The sequence below is a fragment of the Pongo abelii genome, chromosome 16 (genome assembly GCF_028885655.2).
Source record: "Pongo abelii isolate AG06213 chromosome 16, NHGRI_mPonAbe1-v2.0_pri, whole genome shotgun sequence".
NCBI classification, from domain to species: Eukaryota; Metazoa; Chordata; class Mammalia; order Primates; family Hominidae; genus Pongo; species Pongo abelii.
Window position 1 is genome coordinate 88,894,696 of NC_072001.2, and position 14,063 is coordinate 88,908,758.

Sequence of the window (14,063 nt, forward strand, 5' to 3'; positions counted from 1 at the left end):
AGCGCTGATCAGATGCCGAGTCAGCCAGCAACTTGATCTTGGACATCTAGCCTCCAGAACTGTGAGAAAATATATTTGTGTTGTTGAAGCCACCCAGTCTGTAGTTTTTGTTTTGTTTTGTTTTGTTTTTGACGGGCTCTCACTCAGTTGTTCAGGCTGGAGTGCAGTGGTACAATCTCAGGTCACTGCAACCTCTGCCTCCCGGACTCCACTATCTTCCCACTTCAGCCTCCCGAGTAGCTGGGACTATAGGCGCGCACCACTATGCCCAGCTAATTTTTTGTATTTTTCTTAGAGAAAGGATTTTACTATGGTGCCCAGGCTGGTCTAGAACTCCTGGGCTCAGATAATCAGCCTGCCTTGGCCTCCCAAAGCTCTGGGATTACAGGCATGAGCCACCGTGCCTGATCTGCAGTCTATAGTTTTTTTTTTTATTATGAAAGCCTGAACAGCCTGAAACAATAATGTTCCAATCTCTGTTATTTTCTGTTTCTTTTTTTTTTTTTTTTTTTTGAAAGGGAGTTTCACTCTTGTGGTCCAGGCTGGAGTGCAACGGCGCAATCTCGGCTCACTGCAACCTCCGCCTCCGAGATTGAAACAATTCTCCTGCCTCAGCCTCACTGCAACCTCCGCCTCCGAGATTGAAACAATTCTCCTGCCTCAGCCTCCTGAGTAGCTAGAATTACAGGTGCCAGCCACCACTCCTGGCTAATTTTTGTATTTTTCATAGATAAGGGGGTCTTGCCATGTTGGCCAGGCTGGTCTCGAACTCCTGACCTCAGGTGATCTGCCTGCCTTGGCCTTCCAAAGTACTGGGATTACAGACACGAGCCACTGCACTTGGCCTTTTTTTTTTGTTTTTTGGATAGGAGCCATCCTAATGGGAGTGAGGTGTGGGCTTAAGAAATAGAAACCACGGTGGTTCCTAACCTTATCCAGAGCAGAGAATCTAAGAATCTGGTGAAAACTCTGTGCCTTCTCCCTAGAGAAATGCCCATAAATATATCATTTTGCATAACATTTAAGTAAGTTTCTCTAAGGCACCATAAACCTCAAATTATAAATCCTCGATCCATCCTAACAAAGTGTCCTTAGGTCAGTAAAACATACTCAGCAGTTTGTAAGAATTGCATTGGTAGGCCGGGCATGGTGGCTCACACCTGTAATCCCAGCACTTTGGGAGGTTGAGGCAGGTGGATCACTTGAGGTCAGGAGTTTGAGACCAGCCTGGCCAACATGGCAAAACCCCGTCTCTATTAAAAATACAAAAATTAGCCGGGAGTGATGGCGTGTGCCTGTCACCCCAGCAACTCAGGAGGCTGAGGCAGGAGAATCACTTGAACCTGGGAGGTAGAAGTTGCAGTGAGCCGAGATTGCGCCACTGCACTCTAGCCTGGGTGACAGAGCGAGACTCTGTCTCAAAAAAAAAAAAAAAAAAAGAATTGCACTGGTAGTTGTCTTCTCTATCTCTTCCATATACTTATTGTGCGTTTATTATCTGGCTAGTGCTGTGAGAAATACTCAATTATATTATTACATATATAATATTGTATATAATTATTTGTATTGCATATTGTATTTTTATACAATAGAATCTATATTATATATAATTATTAAATATTGTATTTTTCTACCTTAAAACAACCCTGTGGAATAAAGCTATTTTACCACTTTGCAGATGAAGAAACAAGCTGATGGAGGTTGGTCATCTATTCAAGGTTCCCACTGCAGTCCCTGGAGGAGCTGGGATTCTTTGAGCTTAAAGATGTTAGCGTAATCGGGGAAATGTACAGACACTGTGTGAGAAGGCAGCACCCATGGCAGATGCCTGGGGCTAGTGAGCACCCTCTAATGTTTTCTGGGAGGGGGCAATTATTTGCAATAGTTGACTCCACCCAAGTTTTATCAACAGATGTCCAATCGCTGACCTTCAGATGCTTTCTAGAATTCCTGGGGTTCCTAAAGCTTCCTAATGCTTTGATGACAACCTCTCTTCTAGGAGTCCAAGGGGGTAGCACTGTGTTTCAATGATGAGGTCAACAGACAAAGACTATCCGGAACAAAATCAGAATGTCCTGTTTTATGAAGATAAATCAGACATAGAAGTGAGAAATTAAAAAATACATATATCGTGGAACTTCCTATTTTCACTTGTGCTACCATGACTAGCATTCAAGGATCCATAGCACTTGAAATCAAGCAGGCATAGTATCTGTTCAATCTACCAAAAAATCCTAAAAAATAAAGGAAGTGCCACAGCCTTGCCGGCACTACTCATTTTCTTTTGCTTTTTTTTTTTGAGACAGAGTTTCACTCTTTTTGCCCAGGCTGGAGTGCCATGGCGTGATCTCGGCTCACCACAACCTCTGCCTCCTGGGTTCAAGCGATTCTCCTGCCTCAGCCTCCTGAGCAGTTGGGATCACAGGCATGTGCCACCATGCCAGGATAATTTTGTATTTTTGATAGAGACGGGATTTCTCCATGTTGGTCAGGCTGATCTCAAACTCCCAACCTCAGGTGATCCACCTGTCCCGGCCTCCCAAAGCGCTAGGATTACAGGAGTGAGCCACCGTGCCCAGCCTCTTTTGCATTTTTGTAAATGGTAGCCATTACTGAGCCGTGTTATCACCTACTGGAAAGGGATATTCCTTGGCCCTGGACTCAGAGTGATAGCAGTGGCAAATCGTTATGGGTTTGCAACAAGCTCAGTTCTTGCCTCCTCAGAAGAAAGAATTCAACCAAAGGGCATAAGGCAGAGTGAGAGACAGAGACAAGTTTTAGAGCAGGAGTGAAAGTTTATTAAACAGCTTTACAGCAGGAATGAAAGGAAGTAAAATACACTTGGAAGAGACTTGAGAGAGGCAAGTACACTGCTTGACCTTTGACTTGGGGTTTTATACAATGGTGTGCTTCCGGGGTCTGCATCTCTTCTCTTTTGATCCTTCCTTGGGATGGGCTGTGTGGGTGCACAGTGGCCTGCCAGCGCTTGGGAGGGGTCACGTGCGCAGTGTATTTAACTGGAGTTGTGTGCATGCTCACTTGAGGCATTCTCCCCTTACCAGTGTTCCTAGAGGAAGGTCATATACTGGTTAAACCCTGTCATTTTGCCCCTTAGTGTACATACTTGAGCCCACTCACCCAGCTCTAGAGATCTCACTGGGAAGCTGCTCGTCGCTAGTTTCAGGTGTTTCTCTCTACTGGGAGACTGCCTTTTCCAGACACCAGCTGTGACCAGTTCCTAGGTTGGTGCAAAAGTAATTGCGGTCTTTGTCATTAAAACCAATAACAAAAACCACAATTACTTTTGCACTGACCTAAATATTATTTTAGGGAGACAGTGTAACAACTGCTTTACCGTCACCTGATGGTTGCCCGACATTCCTGGTGGTTGGGAGGGGTCCTCTTCTGCCCTGCTCATGGCTGGCTAGCTACCTACTGTAACAAGAGCACAGGCTGTCAAGCAAGTTTTTGGCTTCCCAGATGGGGCCCATGGATTTTGTGAATGCAGCCACTATTTATTGATGTAATTGCTCCACCTTATAGGGCTGGAGTTGTGCTTGGCCACTGAATGCCAGATGGCTGTTAGGTACCAGCTGCTTCTACCCAAGAACACTGTCACTCACAGAATGCAGCTGCACAGATACCAAGATGGAAGCCCCAACAGTTATCATGGATGTTAAGAAATCCTACCACCACTTCGAATCACAAGACTAGCTAACATATATTGAATGCTTATCACACATTGGGCGTTGTGCTAAGCACTTCATGTGGATTATTCGTTCCTTAAATCCTTCCAACAAGCTATCATTTGACTTTCCAGGGACTCTTCTAAGAATAAACCTATCCTTGAACTACAGCACTGTTTTAGGAATTGTGGGAGTCTTCCCTTCCAACCCAACTCCTGTGTTCTCTTGGGGAATCCTTGAAGAGCTCTAATGAATGCTGTCCACTAAGTGCCCTCACACTACACACTCCTTGTCAGCTTTACAGGACATGCGGATCCTGGGAGCCTTACCTCATTCTCTGTTGAAGAGAAGATACGATATAGTTTTTTCTTTATTGCCTGTGTGATGCTAGATCAGCTTGTGCCTTAAACTTGGTATTGAAGGGTGACCTAGAGAGAAACTGCCCAAAGAATGAAATTTATTTACTAATAAGTATGAATTGTTTGCAGGCAAAGAATGCATTTTATTGGAAAAATTTATCATGTCAACATATTTTTACCATATTATCTTGGCTATATTTAACAGTATAATGAAAAGTTATTGACAGGAAGGAATCTATGTTTGCAGTAAGCCATCATGGACCATAGAATTAGTCTGCCACTGAAAAGGCTGTATTTATGATTACCGTAGGCAACTTGAGAAAAAACCCTGAGGGAACTTATGGCCAGGTGCAGTGGCTCACACCTGTAATCCCAGCACTTTGGGAGGATGAGGTGGTTGATTCCTTGAGCTCAGGACAGACTGCGGGCAACGTGGCAAAACCCCATCTCTACAAAAAATACAAAAATTAGCCGGGCGAGGTGGTGCGTGCTTGTAGTCCCAGCTACTCAGGAGGCTGCAGTGGGGGGATCACCTGAGCCCAGGGAGGTCAAAGCTGCAGTGAGTCACATTTGCGCTACTGCATTCCAGCCTGGATGACAGAGCAAGACTCTTTCTCAAAAAAAGAAGTGATCTAGATTTTTTTTTAAACATTTTAAATGATAGTACAGAAACATTCCTGGGGAATAATTTGAGTGCAAGAGACGTTTTCAAAAAGAACTAAGATAGTTTTGATCCTATCTCAAACCTCCCCTTTAATGATGGAGACTTTACATCAGTTATTTACAAGAAACCTGGAATGTCAGACAATAAAATTTGTAATAATGGTGCAATTACAAAATTTGTGTCTAAAGGTTTTGTGAGTCGTTATCAGCACAGCTTATTACTCAGTGGTCTAAGAGAACGGCCACAAAGTTGCTGCAAGTATCTCATCCCTCAGCACACCACAGGAACTGCCTGTGTAGAAGTACTAATCTGTCAGCATCTCTCGACTTGCTTCAGTAATTTCTGATCAGATTTAGCTTACTATCTCTAAGACAAACGAGTATATTTGGGTTATTGATTTGTATCTATTCAGTTTTTATCATGAGTTTTTTGTTTTGTTTTTTTTTTTGAGACAGAGTCTCACTCTGTCACCCAGGCTGGAGTGCAATGGTGCAATTTCGGCTCATTGCACCCTCCGCCTCCTGGGTTCGAGAGATTCTCCTGCCTCAGCCTCCCGAGTAGCTGGGATTACCCACCACCATGCCCAGCTAATTTTTGTATTTTTAGTAGAGATGGGGTTTCACCATGTTGGCTAGGCTGGTCTAGAACTCCTGACCTCTAGTAATTTGCCCACCTCAGCCTCCCAAAGTGCTGGGATTACAGGCATAAGCTGCCGCACCTGGCCCTATTTGGCTGCTCCTGTTAGCCCTTTTGCACAGGGCTGGATTCCCTCAACTCACTTTTCCATGCAGACAGCTGGAGTAGGGACAATCAAATTATTTACTTTATAAATTATGCCATTATTATTTCTAAGAGTACTGGTGTCCATTACATCCTTTTCAAAGACTTTCACTGATCAGCTGAGATATCTGGCTTTTTAAGATCCAGATTTTTTTCTTTATCTTTGCCCCACTGTTTATCGATAGATATACCTGAAAATATAAAAGATTAACGTGGTCCAGGGAAGCGAGTATTTACGGAGTAACTATTTAAAGATAACTGGAGCAGACACTTGTTACTCTAGAAATTTCCCTGTATCTTCTGTTCCCATCCATATGGCTACTTTAGGAGTTGCCATCTTGGTTCAATGCCAGTCTGCCACTGGGCACAGTTGATTGGAGCAAATTTAGCTTGAAGTCAAGCTAGGCCAATCAAAATTATTTCATGGAGAACTGGATTTGGAAAACAGAGGGTACTGTTTTTCTTTCTGGAAGCTTGATTGACAGGTGTCAAATATGCAAGTTGTTGGCAGCTCTGTGGTTTAGGGAGTACAGGGTTGGTCCGTAGCCAGAAGAAAAAGAGAAGCCAACACAACAAAGAGGGTAGAGGCTGGAGACAGAGGGTATTTTTGTTTCCTAGGGCTGCTGTAACAAATTACCACAAACTGGGTGGCTTATAATGACAGAAATTTAGGCCGGGTGTAGTGGCTCATGCCTGTAATGCCAGCACTTTGGGAGGCTGAGGCGGGCAGATCACGAGGTCAGGAGTTCAAGACTAGCCTGACCAATATGGTGAAACCCCATGTCTGCTAAAAATACAAAAATTAGGCAGGCGTGATGATGGGCACCTGTAATCTCAGCTACTCGGGAGGCTGAGGCAGGAGAATTGCTTGAACCTGGGAGGCAGAGGTTGCAGTGAGCCAAGATTGTGCCACTGTACTCCAGCCTGGGTGACAGAGCAAGACTCCGTCTCAAAAAAAAAAAAGAAATCTATGTCACAATGTCACATACCCTTATCTAAACCAATTACCAACAAAGGATTTGGGAACCCATGATTAGTTTGGACCGATGAGGATTCAGCCCTTGGGCTGGGGCTGTGATCAACCCCTCGTGAAACACAAAGCTGAGCACAGGAGGGCAGATGCTGTTCTGAATCGAAAGAGGAAAGGAGGGTGGGTGAGAAACGCATGTTAAGTAGGCAACCAGCAGTGTCAGTGACACATGGCCGACTTATGTTTTCAAAATCCCAAATGACTCCAGGCACTTTACACCAGATTTTTTAGCTTACCTCTAAACAGCCATCCATGTGCTGTAGGCAAATTTTGGCAGGAAGTGCCAGAAGGTAGCATCCCGCCCCTTTTCTAATCTGCTTACTGTCCCTCTGACATCAGTAGCACAAAGGGTAAAAATCAGTGCAGTCAGCTCTCCTAATGGCTGTATGACTTTGGAAGTGGCTGTTTGGAAGGTGGTTTTAAGAGACCTGTAAAAGGACAGACATGCTTCATGGTTGTGGCTCCCAGGTAACAACTCTGAAGGACTCAACAGCTGGATTCCTGGCCAGAGCCCCTCAGGTGGCCTCCATGAAGGTGCCATAGCAAAGAATCCCATTTTTTTTCAGCTAGGAAAAGGGAACAAAGGTGTGGTTCCGATCAGAGTGGTTGGTTTAAATCCACAAAAATCATCTGTTAAGCAAATACTAAATGCAAAGATGGACCAAATTGACCTGTTCTTTGTGGGCAGTCTCCATCCAGCTGCTACAGGCTCTAAATGAACCACCATATAGTATGGCAGCTCATACTATCGACTCAAGATAGTTGACCTTATAGGTCAACTGTGGAAAGCCATGGAAACCTGGCAGCAGGAACTATTTCTCTTTGGGACCAGGTTCTTGGAGAGAGAGACTAGGCTCAGCTTTCCTGCAACTTGCAGGGTTGAGTCAGGGGCATCTGGCCTGAGGCAGAGGCATTCACTTGTGGGGATGGTGGGGAGCCTGTCCTAGTCCTCTCACCCCACCCTGAAGAGTTACCACCACTGAGGAAGGAGGAAGGAGATGTTTCTGTTTGTCATCTCATGACATCATCACAGCAGCCAATGATGTGGGCATGGCTGGGAGTGGTGGCCGATGCCCGTAATCCCAGCACTTTGGGAGGCTGAGGCAGGAGGATCACTTAAGGTCAAGAGTTTGAGACCAGCCTGGCCAACATGGTGAAACACCGACTCTACTAAAAATACAAAAATTAGCTGGGCGTGGTGGTGCATGTCTGTAATCCCAGCTACTCAGGAGGCTCACACACTAGAATCACTTAAACCCGGGAGGCAGAAGTTGCAGTGAGCCGAGACTGCGCCATTGCACTCCAGCTTGGGTGACAGTGAGACTCTATCTCAAAAAAAAAAAAAAAAAAAGGATGTGGGCATTAGCACTCCCAAGTTACATTTAAGGAAACTGCGGTTCAGAGAGGATGAGTTGGTTTCCATGTCACACAGCCAGTTAACGGATTCAGAGCCCACACGAGGTCCTGATGGATTGGGACACTGGAGATAAACACATGATGGAGGACAGAAGTTCAGGGGCGACCTGGAATGCTACCTGGGAGGGGACTCTTTGAAAAACAAGAGATAGCTTGGGACATAGAAGTTGTCCAGAGACGACAGAGCAGCAGGACAGTAGGTGAACGTGCATCCTCCTATGGCCACCGGTGGAAAATCATATGTATGGGACGCCCAAGGTTTGGCTCTCTCCAGGGAGGTGGAGCTGGCTAGGATGGCAGTTTGTGGGAACAGTTTCTAGGAGGCAGGAAAACACCAGGGGCTGCGGGGAATGGGGCCAAGGGTTGCTGCTGTTACTTGTGGATGCATTACTGGGAGGGCCAGGGGGAGTCCTGGCGGAGAGGAATTCAGACCGGATCAGGGAGATAAAAGCATGGATCAGATTCAAGTAGTAGTGAGGCAAGGATGGAATGGGAAAGGAACAGCAAGCTGAAGGCCTTGGAGGAGCAAGAGCTGGGCCAGGCAAGTGGAGAAGGCTGGACCCGAGGGTGGAGGCTGCCTAGAGCCCCTTATCACGCAGGGCTGCTGGGGGGCCTGAGGATGCCAGACAAGGGAGGACCTGGCCAGCTGGCAGAGGGATGACGCCACCTGTGTGCTTCATCTAAAGAGGGCTTATGACCTGGGGGCTGTGTGTGTCCTGAGGGTAGAGAGGAGGAAAGATGGAAGATGGGGGTCTAGAGGGCTAGGGTAGAGAAAAGTGAGGATGTGAGATGCTGGAGGAAAAGTCTCCCGAAGTTCATTCTGACAGCCGTAGCCCTGTCCTCTGATCTCATCTCCCTCCCATTCCCTTCCCAATCCCCCTAGCACAGCCTTTTTTTGGGACTGCCAGCCACCCCTAAAGGGAAGGCCCCAACCCTTCCCTCAACTGGGGACCTCAGGGAGAGCTGGCAGGGCCCTGGGGCCCAGAGGGCTGGCTTCCTTCTTGTCAGAGGCAAAACAAAGGCACCTCCAGGGCTCAGTGAAAACTCAGTTTCTTTTCTGGCTCTGGCCAAGGGACACCTTTAATTGCAAAATTTAAGACCAGCCCTTGTTGGAAACTGCGACAAGTCCAGACCATATGGGAATGTTTCCCGATGGAAAGGAGCATCTGTTCTCTATAAGATATGCAAATGACGCGTAATTGCACCTTCAGAGGGCCCTGTTTTCCGTCCCCAGCACAGTGCCCACAGGCGGGGGAATCGGACCTTGGTTTAAAGTCCTCAGCCCTCCACCCACAAGACAGAGGATCCACGCTGAAGCCACACTGCACGCTTCCCAGATTGAGGGACCCAGACCAGCCAGCGCCCTCTGCTGACATTTTCAGCCTTGTACTCAGGGTCCAGAAGGGGTTGAATAAGGCACAGACTGCATTCCTATTCTGTTCCAGGTTTTGTGCAAAGTGTGGTTGTTTCCTTTAATGTGGGCGAAAACCCCAATGAGATCTCATGCTTTGCGGACAAGGTAACCAAGGCTCGGAGGATTTATGTAGTTGGTCCGACTTGTCATCTGGCACAGGGTGGGACTGAGATTCACAGCCAGGACTGACCGCTGGAAAAGCCCCTTGCGTGTCTTCTAACATTTACTGAGTGCCTAGGTTATTTCTTTAGCAAATGTTCTCTTATTCTGTCTCCTGCAAACGCCTACACTCTCTCTCTCTCAGTCTCTCTTTGTCCCTCCTCCCTCCTGGGAATGGCTGAATAAAGGTCTTCATAGGAAACGATCATTCCTTCAAAATTACTGCCACATTTGCTTAAAATGTATTAGAAATGTGTTACAGCAAAAAGCACTTACAATAGCACTGCTAAAATGAAAATGTACATTAAAATAATTAGGCTGGGCATGGTGGCTCACGCCTGTAATCCCAGCACTTTGGGAGGCGGGAAGATTACATGAGCTCAGGATTTCGACACCAGCCTGGGTAACATAGTGAAACTGTGTCTCTACAAAAAATACAAAAATTAGCCCGGCGTGGTGGCACAGGCTTGTTGTCCTAGCTGCTTGGGAGGCTTAGGTGGGAGGATTGCTGGAGCCTGGGAGATCAAGGCTGCAGTGAGTTGAGATTTCATCACTGCACTACAGCCTGGGTGACAGAGTGAGATCCTGTCTTGAAAACACCCAAAAAACAAACAAAACAATCACCAAGCCATTTAGAGGAACCAGCCATTCTCTGCAGGAAGTAAAGGAACTAAGAGTTACCTCATCACCACTGCCACCACCATCACCACCATCATCAGAATGGAGGTGATGCGGTGGGGTTTCCTGGCACTGCTCTTCACGGCTTGTGAGGAGCTCTGTGGAGCAGCTAAGCCAGGTGAGAACACAAGTCATGGGCCCTGGAGTCAGCCCTTGTGGGAAGTGACTTCCTTCTCTGTGATCTTCTTTCCATCTGTAAAATGGGGATCATAGTTCCTACATTATGGGTTTGTTCTGAGAGTTCGTGTGCTAATGTTTTTAGAAGAGTGCCTGGCCCCTAATAAGTGTTTAATACACACTAGCTGTCATTACTTTTCAAGATCTTGCAGGAGACCCTGCGTGGTGATTTGAGAACTTCCTGGAGTCCTGGGGTGAGACGTGGTGATTGCTCTGGCTTCTTCCACCAGAGATACCAGGGTTTTTACATTTTGTACACATCAGGAGGCTTTAAGACATTTGAAAAACTGCCTTAGGTTATAGGGGTCATTTAATCTCCTTGAGTTCCATGAGGGCAGAGAATGTCACTTACAGCATCCTTAGTGTCCAGAGAGTTCCTGCCGTGGAGTAGATGCTTGATAAATCCACGCCGAATTGAATGGTGCCTCCTTTTCCTTTTCTTTTTTTGTTTTTTTTTGATTTCCAGGGACGTGATTTTGGTTCACTGCAACTTCCACCTCCCATGTTCAAGTGATTCTCCTGCCTCAGCCTCCTGAGTAGCTGGGATTACAGGCACGCACTACCATATCAGGCTAATTTTTATATTTTTAGTAGTGACGGGTTTTGCCATGTTGGCCAGGCTGGTCTCGAACTCCTGACCTCAAGTGATCCGCCTGCCTTGGCTTCCCAATGTGCTGGGATTATAGGCATGAGCCACCACGCCCGTCATCCTTTTTCTTTTCTATAAAATGTAAAAAGAATGCCCAAGTTTTGGTATGAGTGACCTTTTTAAGGGAGATGTTCTTCCAGGAAAGCGCCTTGTTCACATACTCTGGGCCACCGTGCAGGGGCTCTGGAGGTAGTCTGACTCCTCCACCATTTAGTACCAACCTCAGGGCATAGTGCCTGACCGAGGTGGAGGAGAATAAGCCCTGGCTGTGTCTATGAAGCCAGAGCGAGTGGAAGACAGAACAGGAAGGGGAAGGAGGAGGGTGGCCAGTGATCTCATGGGGTAGGAGCAGGTGGGCGGAGAGGCTGGGACAGCCGGTGTCTACCCAGAGCCTGCCACATGGCACCCGGGCCTGGTGCTCAGGGAGAAGTCCTCTGGCACTCCTGTGGGTGGGTGGGGGGTTGCTAATGGCCAAGATGGGCTTTGGCATAGCTGCTCTAAGCCTGTGGGCATTCTCCTCCCAGCTAGAAAGGAGAGGGGCTGCTCCTGCCTGCACATGCCAGGGGAAGCTGTTGGTCAGCTGCAAAATGAGAACATTCTCAAGACCGGCCTCTGCAGCGGCTGCTCCCACTTCCCCAGCTCCGGCCCACTTGCCATATGTTCTGGGAGGAAAAATCACATCACTAAGGTTATTGTCCAGTGAACTGGTGATTCTGCTCTGGGGCCCTGTCGGAGCTGGAAGACTTTGTTTTTTGAATATCATTTCCCGGAGAAAGGTTATGGGGGAGGTGGGGGTTGTGGCAGGGTGGAGGGTTTTGTTGGATAAATAGACCTCTCTCCTTGTTTGTCCTGAGGAAGAGAGAATATTTCTGTCTTACAGATAAAACATCTGAGGCTCAGAGAGTGACTTCTCCAAGGCCACACAGCTAGGAATTTGGACTGAGTCTGTCTGGGATATTTTTTCTTTTTTTTCTTTCTTTCTTTTCTGTTTTCGAGATGGAATCTCTCTCTGTTGCCCAGGCTGGAGTGCAGTGGCATGATCTCGGCTCACTGCAGCCTCCACCTGCAGGGCTCAAATGATTCTCATGCCTCAGCCTCCTGAGTAGCTGGGACTACAGGCACACACCACCATGCCCAGCTACATTTTTTTGTATTTTAGTAGAGACGGGGTTTCACCATGTTGCCCAGGGTGGTCTTGAACTCCTGAGCTCAAGAGATTCACCTGCCTTGGCCTCCCAAAGTGCTGGGATTACAGGCATGAGCCACTGCGCCCGGCCAGGATATTTTTTCTGAACACAATCTTGCTTTGCAAACTCTTAGCTCTGCACATTTGTATCCTCTTTCTCAGGCCCTACCTTCATGGATGAAAACCTCCCAGAGAGGGAGTGCGGAATAGCCCACCACTTACAGCCTCAGGGTTACTTTGCATATGCCTTGAGCAGCCTCATCATGTGAGTTCTCAGCCCCAACCTTCCCCAGTCCCTGGATCTCATCTGTCCATCTGTTGGTGATTTCAAAATGAGGTCACACTTACCCTTGTGCCCAAATTGCAGGTTCTGAGCCACTCATCCCCCCAGACAAGAACATTAGCCTTCAAGGGTTTTCACTCATTCATGGGAGATCTCAGAGGGAGCCTCACACATACCCACTCTGTCGGTGCAACCCCAGACGATGCCCATCCCTTTTTCCTTTCTGGTTCTGGTTTCCACCTGTGCACTAGTCACAGTTTTCCTTTCCCCACAAAAGGGGCCACCTGAAGAATGATGTGCTGCCTACGTCTGGGCCAATGTAGCTTGTCCAGTGTTTGAAGGCCCTCACTCACTGCTAGAATCTCCAAAAGACTCTCATAAAGGCAGCTTAAGCTTCCACCTGGAAGGTCTTAAAACTTGTCCAGGCCGGGTGTGGTGGCTCATGCCTGTAATCTCAGCATTTTGGGAGGCAGAGGCAGGTAGATCACCTGAGGCCAGGGGTTGGAGACCAGCCTGGTCAACATGGTGAAACCCCATCTCTACTAAAAATACAAAAATTAGCCAGGTGTGGTGGCACATGGCTGTAATCTCAGCTACTTAGGAGGCTGAGGTAGGAGAATCACTTGAGCCCGGAGGCGGAGGTTGCAGGGAGCCGAGATCACGTCATTGCATTCCAGCCTGGGCGACAGAGCCAGACTCTGTCTCAAAAAAAAAAAAAAAAAAAAAAAAAAAAAAAAAAATCATGCATCCCTACTACATGCAAATCTGTTTAGTCATATGGTTTATACAGTTAGCACTGGATTTATATAGGGTGTACATTAAAACCATGCACAAAGTAGAAATTACACGGATGATACTTTTTCATAAATCATAAACATTTATGTATTATGCTCATTAAAGCCATATATAAAAAGAGAAATGTAAAATGAAGACATAAGAATAACTATAAAAATAAATTTAAGAAATACCTATATTAGACTGGACGCAGTGGCTTATGTCTGTAATCCCAGCACTTTGGGAGGCCGAGGTGGGCGGATCACTAGGTCAGGAGTTTGAGCCCCATGTGGCCAATATGGTGACACTCTATCTCTACTGAAATTACAAAAATTAGCCGGGCGTGGTGGCACACACCTGTAGTCCCAGCTACTCGGGAGGCTGAGGCAGAAGAATTGCTTGAACCCGGGAGGCAGAGGTTGCAGTCAGCCGAGATCACGCCACTGCACTCCAGCCTGGGCAGCAGAATGAGACTCTGTCTCAAAAAAAAAAAAAAAAAAAAAGAAAGAAAGAAAAGAAATAACTATATTGGCCGGGCGCTGTGGCTCACACCTGTAATTCCAGCACTTTGGGAGGCCAAGGCGGGCAGATTACCTGAGGTCAGGAGTTCGAGACCAGCCTGGCTAACATGGTGAAACCCTGTTTCTACTAAAAAACTAAAAAAATTAGCCGGGTGTGGTGGCACGTGTCTGTAATCCCAGCTACTCAGGAGGCTGAGGCAGGAGAATTGCTTGAACCTGGGAGGTGGAGGTTGCAGTGAGCCGAGATCACAACAATGCACTCCAGCCTGGGCAACGAGAGTGAAACT

The 14,063-nt window shown here is 47.0% G+C and overlaps 1 long non-coding RNA gene across 1 annotated transcript; it reads right to left on the reverse strand.

Annotated features, from left to right (window-relative positions):
* Positions 1–2,723: 2,723 nt before the first annotated feature.
* On the reverse strand, positions 2,724–7,109 carry LOC129050187 (uncharacterized). Its single transcript, XR_008513741.2, has 3 exons — positions 6,756–7,109; positions 4,016–4,125; positions 2,724–3,067 (listed from the first exon to the last, which is right to left on the reverse strand). It is a non-coding gene; the product is annotated as an uncharacterized LOC129050187 (long non-coding RNA).
* Between the last annotated feature and the right edge of the window lie 6,954 nt (positions 7,110–14,063).